The sequence below is a fragment of the Schistocerca americana genome, unplaced genomic scaffold (assembly GCF_021461395.2).
Source record: "Schistocerca americana isolate TAMUIC-IGC-003095 unplaced genomic scaffold, iqSchAmer2.1 HiC_scaffold_47, whole genome shotgun sequence".
Lineage (NCBI taxonomy): Eukaryota > Metazoa > Arthropoda > Insecta > Orthoptera > Acrididae > Schistocerca > Schistocerca americana.
In genome coordinates this window covers 2,157,501-2,167,500 of record NW_025726203.1, presented here as the reverse complement: position 1 = coordinate 2,167,500, position 10,000 = coordinate 2,157,501, and positions in this window count along the sequence as shown.

Here is a 10,000-nt window from a genome sequence, read left to right as displayed (position 1 = left end):
TCCCGATGGGCGTGCCCCTGACACTGGGCTGGCCAGGTTGTAAATCGCTGCAGGATTCTAAAATCTAAGTTTCTAATCTAATTCCTACTAACTAATTCTAAATCTATGTCATCTTCAGTGTATTTGTCAATTTCGGGTTTTTGTCCCCACCCCCCCCTAATCCCGCGCGTGGCGGATTCCAGACTAAGGGTCGGCCTATCCCCGCGCAGGCGGAATGGGAGTAGGGAGCAATGGTCATGATCGGTGCTATTTAATCTTGTCCCCTCATGTATTCCCTTAACACCTTCTGTGATACCTCGTTGGCAAGATTATTTATAATATGGAAGGTGTCTTCTTGTCTTATTAGGCTATAGGTGTCATGATTAGGTAGTTGGTCTCGTAATGTAGAGGCAACATCATTGAAGAGGGGGCACTCGTAAATCACATGATCGGGAGTGCCCTCCGGTTCACCACATTCACACGCAGGTGTGGCCCTTTTCCCAAACCGGCATAGGTATGCCGGGTAGGGTCCATGTCCAGTGAGAAAATGGATTAGCCCCCTGGTAGGTTCAAAGTGTTTCATTTTTAGCCGCTCCCTAATAGTTGGTATCAAGTCATGTGTCCTCCTCCCTGTTTCATCCGCATCCCAAAGTTCTTGCCATAATTGCACTCCTCTTTGCCGAATTTCTCCCTTGTCCCTTGCCCTAACACCTAAGATCTCCTCTATTTTTGTTATATTTTCCTTTTTGATCCAAAACCATGCAGCTTGCTCCCTAATTTTAATGTCCAGGGGGCAAAGCCCCATTAGGACTAGTAGTGCTCCCCCTGGTGTTGTTCTATAAGCACCTACCGATCTCAAAATCATGCTCCTTTGAACCCTTCTCACTGTCATGGCGGGCACCACCCTCGTGAGCCTGTGTGCCCAGATCCCCGAACCGTAACCCACTATCGATGTTAATATACTGTTGTGGTAGAGTTTTATCAGATGTGATGGAAGGTGAAATCTTCTGTGTCCTATTGATATGAGGTTATTCAGCGTTTGTAGTGCTTTCTGGGTTACGGTTTCAATGTGCTTTCCAAAGTTCCACTTCTCATCAATGATGATGCCCAGATATCGTGCGTCACGTCTCCGAAGAACCGGCGAGCGGTTGATTCGTACAGTTGGGTTGCGGATTAGTTGTCCCTTCAATAGTAAGTAGGTGGACTTGCTTGGTGACACCGTCATTTTGGTGTTTTGGCACCATAGTTGTAGCTTGTTTAAAGCACTCTCTATTTTAGGTTCGATGTCTTCGCGGCTACGGCCGCCGACCAGCAGGAGGAGGTCATCCGCGTAGGCTATCACCTCTAGCACTTCTTCACTTTGTTGTAGTGTGTCTAATAAGGGCTCCATGTGGATGTCCCAAAATAGGGGCCCTAACACGGAACCTTGAGGACATCCTTTAGTTATAACTTTTCCAATTCTCTTGCTAGAGGATGATAGCCAGACCTCCCGTTCCTCACAATAGCTCCTCAGACAACCATATAGCGGCCCTGGACACTCCTTCTCCCGCAGGCAGGAGAAGAGCGAAGGCCACCACAAGTTGTCGAAGGCGCCACTGATGTCAACCATAATGCCCACCACATACTTGTGTGGGGTAGAGCCACAGACCTCAGCAGCCAGGGCGATCGCATCAGATGTTGATCGCCCAGGCCTGAAGCCGAATTGTCTGTCGCTCACCCCACGCAGCATTCTATGTGCAGCCAGTCTGTCAGCAAGTAGCTTTTCTAATATTTTCCCTAGTATATTGATTAGACAGATTGGTCTATAGGATTTTACGTTTGTAGGATCTTTATCTGGTCCTTTCCGGATGATGACCACGTTTGCGGACTTCCACACCCTTGGAATTTTTTGCTGTATCAGACACTCATTATATAAGTGAGTGAGTGGTGCAGTTAGCTGGGGAGCTAGGAACTGCACCACCTCAGCTACAATGCCATCTGGCCCGGGAGCTTTGCCTCTTTTAAGTGATTTTATGTGGGCAGCCACCTCTTCCTCCGAGAAAGGGTAGACTGCCGTGTTGTTAGTGTATTCATTTAGATTGTCTCGTCTTAGTTGTTGTTGCTGTACAGATTCTCCATCCGCGCTATCGTCAGGCAGCAGGGACCGGAGGAGGACCTCAGCAGTTTCCTGCCAAGATTCCGTCATCCTGTCCCCATGCCTGACTGTTGTTAATTCCAGTGGAGAGCGGATCTTTTCTCGTACTAATTTATACGGTGTACCCCAGGGGTCCAATGCCAATTGGCTCTGGACGAAATTCTCCCAGCTTTGTATCCTAACAGCCTGGAGTTCTTTCTGAAAACGAAGTTTAGCTTCCCGATACTGCATCAGCCATCTCTGCCGCTCTGGCCAGACGACACTGCGCTGGTAATACCTTCTCAGCCTTCTAACAGACCGGCGCATGTTCTCTAATTCGGGCGACCATGGTGATGGAGAGGCTGCAATGGCCTTCCTCCTGGTCGGTACGGCAGCTTTCACCGCGCTAGTTATAGCGTTAGTCAGTTCTTCTGCTCGGTCGTTTACGTCAATGTCAAGGTCTACTTCACCCTCCGGCAAGGCAGGAATGACGCACTCCCTGGCTAGTCGTTCCCAATCAGCCCTTCTGTAATTAAACTGCATCTCCCACCCCGTGGCCCAGCAAGATCCCCTTCCGCCTACAATGAACGTAATTAAATTATGATCGCTTGTAGTGGCGTTTTCTTCCACTTTCCACTCTTGTATCGTATTAATTGCATTGGGGGTGGCTAAGGTTATATCAATATTCGTACCCGGTCCTCCTCCCGCCGCATAGGTTGGAGGATTACCAGGTTGATTGGCTATTACTAGCTGTGATGCCATAATAAAGTCCTCTACTTTCTCTCCATTGGTGTCCCTTGTCCCGCTGTGCCACAGGGGGGATTTTGCATTTATGTCAGCCGTAATTATCATCCTTCGTCCCCGCAACGCCGTGGTTACCGTTGTCAGATGGTCGAGATGCGTTTCAATGTTATCTCCGTACTGAAAGTACATGTTGATCAATACGATCGATTCCCGGGGAGATAGCAGCTCCACGACGTTGCAGTGACTATTGGTGTACTGTGATAAGGTGGTCACTTTCAGGGCTTTGTTTGTAATAATTATTGTCGCTTTTGGATTGTCACCTTGGCTGATTACCTGCCACGTGGCGGCTGTAAATGTAATCTTTCCGTCCAGGGAGTACGGCTCCTGTAGACAGAGCACATCTAGCCTCCTCTCCTCCACTTCCCTTCGCAGCTCCTGCATTACAAGTCGACTGTTGTGTGTGTTAAGTTGGCCAATAGTGATTTTCGTCATCTATGGAAAGTATGTATGTATGTGATCGTCCGGCCAAGTCTTATTCCAGTCATATGTGATTCGTCCATTAGCCAAAACTGACTGTTCGTAAATGTCGTTTAAGTCAAACTTTTCTCCACGTCTCTCGAAAACTTTCTTTAGTAAGTCTCGCAGGGCTCCGAAGTCAGTGGGGAGATTCACTGACTTAAGCTGTATTCTATCTACAGCCTCCATTACCGAGAAGGTGACTCTTCTTCCATATTCGTGCCCTACACGGACCACATGTCGTAAGGCAGTGGTCAAGGTAGCCGGCTGCTCCAATCTCGCCAATTGCATGGTGAACTCTAAGTTAGGATAGATCCGAACCGGATCTACTGGTGGTAGTCTAACCACTGGGGTTTCTATAGAGCTTGTTATTGTGCTCTCTTGCACAGGCTTTTCTATTTTCTGATTACTGTCGTTTGCTGAGACCTCAGGCCCAGGATGCCTTTGCCGGTGCAGATGTTTAATCGGCTTCACTTCCCTGCTAAGAGAGGAGGGAGTAGCCATGGGAATAGTTTCTGTCTGAAAACATTTATCTATTTTTGGTGGATCTGTTTGGATGTTTTTATCAGCTGTTTCAGGTGGATCTGTTTGGATGCTTTTATCGACTGTTTCAGGTATTGGGTCCCTTAAGAAAGATTTTATAAATTCTTTGAATCTACTTGCCCTAATGGCGTCCCTCCTCCTTTTGCTAGGGGATTTCCTCTTTGGCATCCTGTTCTGTTTAACGTACTCAGCCATAATCTGTTCTAGATATAAGTCTTTGCTCTAACATGCGATATGTAGGGCAATTTCGTCCTGAGGCTCCGCAGCTTTTCTTCCCTCGTCTTTTGCAAGGAATGCATACGCTTGCAGCTTTGCATTCTTTACGTGTGTGACCATCTTCACCGCACCTGGAGCAGGCCGACCCCCTGGTACAATGCCTTAGAATATGGTCCAGGTCTCCACAATTGTGGCAACGAGGTACCACTAGGTAGTCCCTAATATTAATGGCATGGAAGCCAATGTATAGTCTGCCCATTATCATAATTTGCTTCCACATTGGTGCTGTTACCTCTGCGACGTGATGGACAACATCACGATCACGAGGTCCCGTTTTAAATCTTAACTTGAAAGAGTCTTTAAATTCGTTTTCAGCCATTTGATCAAAATTCTGGTCTTTTATGCTTTTGTACAATTCTTCATTCGTCATTGTTGAAGGTACATCGTATAATATGACTAGTGGGTTTCTTTTTCTCGGTGGTTCACACTTGACCACCGAGTTCAGTTTGGGATTCTTTAACAATTTCTCCTTGTCTTCCTCTGTAGCTACCTCCACTATTACCGAATTCCTACTGGGTTTTACCTTATTTATTCTGATTTTGTCTTTCGCCAGGTCAATACTTTTAGTCAACAGTTCTTGTATCTTTTTAACACTAGTGTCCTGTCCCGGTAACGTTCTTAGAAAGACCGCCGTGTCTGACCGCTTGGTCACCTTGGCGATCGTTTCTTTCGTGGTTGGCTTTGGCGGCGCTTGCGCGACCACCCCAGCCCAAGTCTTTGTTGGTTGCTTTCTCAAACGGTCGTTTTCTTTTTCCAACTCTTCTACGCGGCCTTCGAGCTTGGCGTGGGCTATGGCCCAAGCAGCCAGCTCATTCTTAATAATGGACAATGCCGCCTGACTTATCTTGCCGTTTTTGATATTCTGCTCCAAGAGCAGCGTGATACGTGCATGTCTTTGCGTCACTGTTTCGTCTTCTGCTAGTCCCGTCTCATCTTGAGGAGAGGGATCAAGCATCACAGATGCTCGCTTGAGCGCACTCGATTCACTCGTCTCAGGTGTAGCCATATTGATTAACGAGTGAAAATAAGGTGGGAGCCCGTCTCTTGCCCCGGACCGGCTCCTCTGGCATGGGGGGGGACTGTTGCAGCTCGCCCACCGACCTCGCCCCTAGGTCAAGGGCACTCCAGAGCTGCAGGGTTCAACGCGCCGTTGCCAGCGCACTGGTCCCCGTCGAAGGCCTCGTCGTCGACGATTTCACTCGACGCTCCTCGGCAAGTGCACCCCGCACTCCGGAGAGGCGGATGCACCCCTCGCCCTTCGCCGCCTACTAGCCCGAGTTTCCACCTGAAGGCCGAGGACCCACTCCTACTCAGGTGGTGGGTCGGTCCCCCAGTCGTTCGGCGGTCTGGGCCCATCTAACCTAGCCCAGGCGATGTCACCACCTCCTGGGTTTGGCAGAACACGCCCCGGTTACCCAGGGGCGCGGCGAAGCACCCTTGCCGACTCGCGCCGCGATCCCACGCCGACAAACGAGGTCGCCGGCATGCAGAGCACCTGCTGGTCTGTGCCCTGCGAACAGAAAGGGACTGGTGTTCGGTCCCTCGACACAGCTCCCCCTGTGCCACGCACCCTTCGCTTTCGCATCGGGTTGGGTCGCAGCTCTCCCTTTTGACGCAAGGCAGAATGCCGAGCTTGACGTCTGGCACCACGGGAAGGCGGAAAGAGCCACTTGGGAAGGAGAGGCTGTAAGAGACGCTTCACTTCCCCGAGTGAGGACTGCCGCGGCACGCCCGACTGGAAAGCGATACGCCCCAGTGCGAGCCTCCGTGCCTTACGGCGCGCCGGCAACGGGCGGGCCCGCGCCGAAACGCGCCGTCAAGCGACTGACCTCACGCCAGACTCGGGACTCTGTTTGCATGTATTAGCTCTAGAATTACCACAGTTATCCAAGTAACGTGGGTACGATCTAAGGAACCATAACTGATTTAATGAGCCATTCGCGGTTTCACCTTAATGCGGCTTGTACTGAGACATGCATGGCTTAATCTTTGAGACAAGCATATGACTACTGGCAGGATCAACCAGGGAGCTGCGTCAACTAGAGCTGAGCAGCCGGCCGCCCGGGAGTGTGTCCCGGGGGCCCGCGCGAACACGCAAGCGTCCGCTCAATTATTCTGCAAACAGGAGGAGGCTGAGCTCCCCTGCACAATACACCTCGAAACCCTCTCAGGTCCCGGCGGCGCGCAGCGCCGTCCTAAGTACTTGGTCGGGTTCGAGAGTGGCGCAATCGCCCGGAGTTTGGCGAGTAGACGCTTTAGGTGCGACCACCCGTGCTCCCAACTGAGCTTGCCGCTGCCGACAGAGGCCCGGGAGCGTGCTGTCGTGGCATTGCCGGCGGGAGACAACACGCGCCACCTACGGTGGCCGGCAGCTCCAACGCCAGCGCCACAGAAGGACAAAAGCCCCACTTGGGTGCCGAAGCGAACTCTCCCAGCACAGCGCACGCGCCAACACGTCCGCACAGCTGCGATACAATCCACCTGCGAGAACCGCAGAGGCGACCGAGCAGCAGACGGCGTCGCGGCGCCGAGCGCCGGGCGGCGGCGCATCCTCAGCGCACACAGTCCTCAATCGGACCAGCACACTGCAGATGTCCACCGCGCTTCGCACCGGGCCCGCGAGGACCTACTTTGGCCGCACGGCGCCGCGTGCAGGGTGCGCCGGCGCGCAGCTGCGCCGCCTGCCGCCTCCGTCGGCCGGCGCGCCTGCCACTGGCCGCCCCCACCAGCCGGCTGTAGCGCGTGCGCCCACGCACCGCGCGGCCAGCACGCCGGGAGGCCCCCCCTCACCGGCCGGGGACGGTCCCACCCAGCCACCGCCGCGTATCGCTTCACACCCACATGCCATTCACGTTCGTGGGCATGGTGGGTATCGCTGAAACAACCGGTTGGTAGCTCAACCGATCGTCGCCATCACTGATTCACCTCTAGCGAGAACAACCGCACCACAACGGTTTACCAGTTGTTCATTTGCGTAACGTCACCAGCAAACGTAGACGTCCATCGCCATTTGCAAATTCAACGATTGTTGCATGCCTGTGTCAGGTGTCACGACACACTATGTCTGCCCACATACACGCAACAACATGTGCACGCTTCGCGAACACGTGGAAGGTGGCCCCCGTACGTATGCGATGTCCATTGCGCGAACGACTGTCAACCGGCCTCTGTCGCATGTCGCAGATGTGGAACGCAGTGCACCATGCTATCACGGTGTGTGAGAGGAGACGACTACGTCTGACAACACGCGCCACTACATCAACAGACGGCTCATGCTGATCGCCATCCACGGCATACCATACTGCAATCCAGCTCTTATAGGGAGACGACACGTAGCTGAGTGCACAATATTTGGACCGTATGGTTCGCCGTTGTTGGCGCAGTCGTGGTACGGTCACACATGTACCACGATGTATCATTCAGTACATGAGGACCAATGTGCAGTACAGTGTGTGATTTGGACGTACAACATCAGCGGACAGTTGACACAAGCCGTACCACAACGTAGGCTGTGCTTCGCCATGCGAATGCCAATGAACAACTGCGAAGGGCATTGAGCATGTACGTCCTACTGCCATCCGCATTACAGTGTATAGCTGCAAGGTGTTTCACATGAAGCGATACTCTGGGGACCGGGCAGTGCGAGTAGCAAACTATATTGCGGGGGTTGCAGTTAGGCAACACTACACTAATTTAACGCGTCGTATGACAATTACAGAGCAGGTTAAGGCCCAACGTGTGTTGGGTTAAGGCCCAACGTGTGTTGGGTTAAGGCCCAACGTGTGTTGGGTTAAGGCCCAACGTGTGTTGGGTTAAGGCCCAACGTGTGTTGGGTTAAGGCCCAACGTGTGTTGGGTTAAGGCCCAACGTGTGTTGGGTTAAGGCCCAACGTGTGTTGGGTTAAGGCCCAACGTGTGTTGGGTTAAGGCCCAACGTGTGTTGGGTTAAGGCCCAACGTGTGTTGGGTTAAGGCCCAACGTGTGTTGGGTTAAGGCCCAACGTGTGTTGGGTTAAGGCCCAACGTGTGTTGGGTTAAGGCCCAACGTGTGTTGGGTTAAGGCCCAACGTGTGTTGGGTTGAGGCCCAACGTGTGTTGGGTTGAGGCGCAACATAGGTTAGGTTGAGGCGCAACATGGGTTAGGTTAAGGCGCAACATGGGTTAGGTTAAGGCGCAACATGGGTTAGGTTAAGGCGCAACATGGGTTAGGTTAAGGCGCAACATGGGTTAGGTTAAGGCGCAACATGGGTTAGGTTAAGGCGCAACATGGGTTAGGTTAAGGCGCAACATGGGTTAGGTTAAGGCGCAACATGGGTTAGGTTAAGGCGCAACATGGGTTAGGTTAAGGCGCAACATGGGTTAGGTTAAGGCGCAACATGGGTTAGGTTAAGGCGCAACATGGGTTAGGTTAAGGCGCAACATGGGTTAGGTTAAGGCGCAACATGGGTTAGGTTAAGGCGCAACATAGGTTAGGTTAAGGCGCAACATGGGTTAGGTTAAGGCGCAACATAGGTTAGGTTAAGGCGCAACATAGGTTAGGTTAAGGCGCAACATAGGTTAGGTTAAGGCGCAACATAGGTTAGGTTAAGGCACAACACGGGTTAGGTTAAGGTACAACACGGGTTAGGTTAAGGTACAACACGGGTTAGGTTAAGGTACAACACGGGTTAGGTTAAGGTACAACACGGGTTAGGTTAAGGTACAACACGGGTTAGGTTAAGGTACAACACGGGTTAGGTTAAGGTACAACACGGGTTAGGTTAAGGTACAACACGGGTTAGGTTAAGGCACAACACGGGTTAGGTTAAGGCACAACACGGGTTAGGTTAAGGCACAACACGGGTTAGGTTAAGGCACAACACGGGTTAGGTTAAGGCACAACACGGGTTAGGTTAAGGCACAATACGGGTTAGGTTAAGGCACAATACGGGTTAGGTTAAGGCACAATACGGGTTAGGTTAAGGCACAATACGGGTTAGGTTAAGGCACAATACGGGTTAGGTTAAGGCACAATACGGGTTAGGTTAAGGCACAATACGGGTTAGGTTAAGGCACAATACGGGTTAGGTTAAGGCACAATACGGGTTAGGTTAAGGCACAATACGGGTTAGGTTAAGGTACACATTGTTGTAAGGAAAGGTGTTTTGGGGGGGGGGGGCCGGTTTGTTGATTGTGATTATCGTAAGTAAATGACTGCGGCATCATCTGATTTGGCACGTCAGGGTGCACCTTTGGCTCATGACAGGCGGCGCTCTGATTCCATGCTTGTGGCAGACCTGTGTCTTTCATTCCTGCCATTGTTTTTGTGGTGTGACAGGAGGCAGTATTGTGATGTTGGGTGCACCCCTGTGTAGGACATGTGTGGGTGTTGGTGGCTTAGCTGAGCAATGGTGGTTGTCGGAAGGGTGGGATATTCTGTTTTCCGAGTGGACCTCCCGGTCTGGTTATGATAGTGTGGATTGTCTAATGTGGCAGAGAGGATGCACTGGGTGTTGTTCCATGCTGGTGCTTACATATTGTCTGTGTGCCTGTTACAGGCAGAGAGTAGTGCGTGATAAGAGTGTCTGGCTGACGTGTGATTGTGAGCAGAGTCTTTCAGCATGTATACGGACAGTTGTATACATTATCTGTATTCTGATGGCTCTATCTATTACTAATCAGCGCCGTGTATACGTTTAATCCGGTTCCAGTCGAAACTATTGTATCTCTGTACATTAGTGACACGGCGAGCCCGCTATGTAGTTACTCGTCTCGGCAGCTTCCACCGGTGTATGGCAAATGATTATAAGGAATCAGTCTAGTCGTCAATACCGATAGTGTGACGTCACATG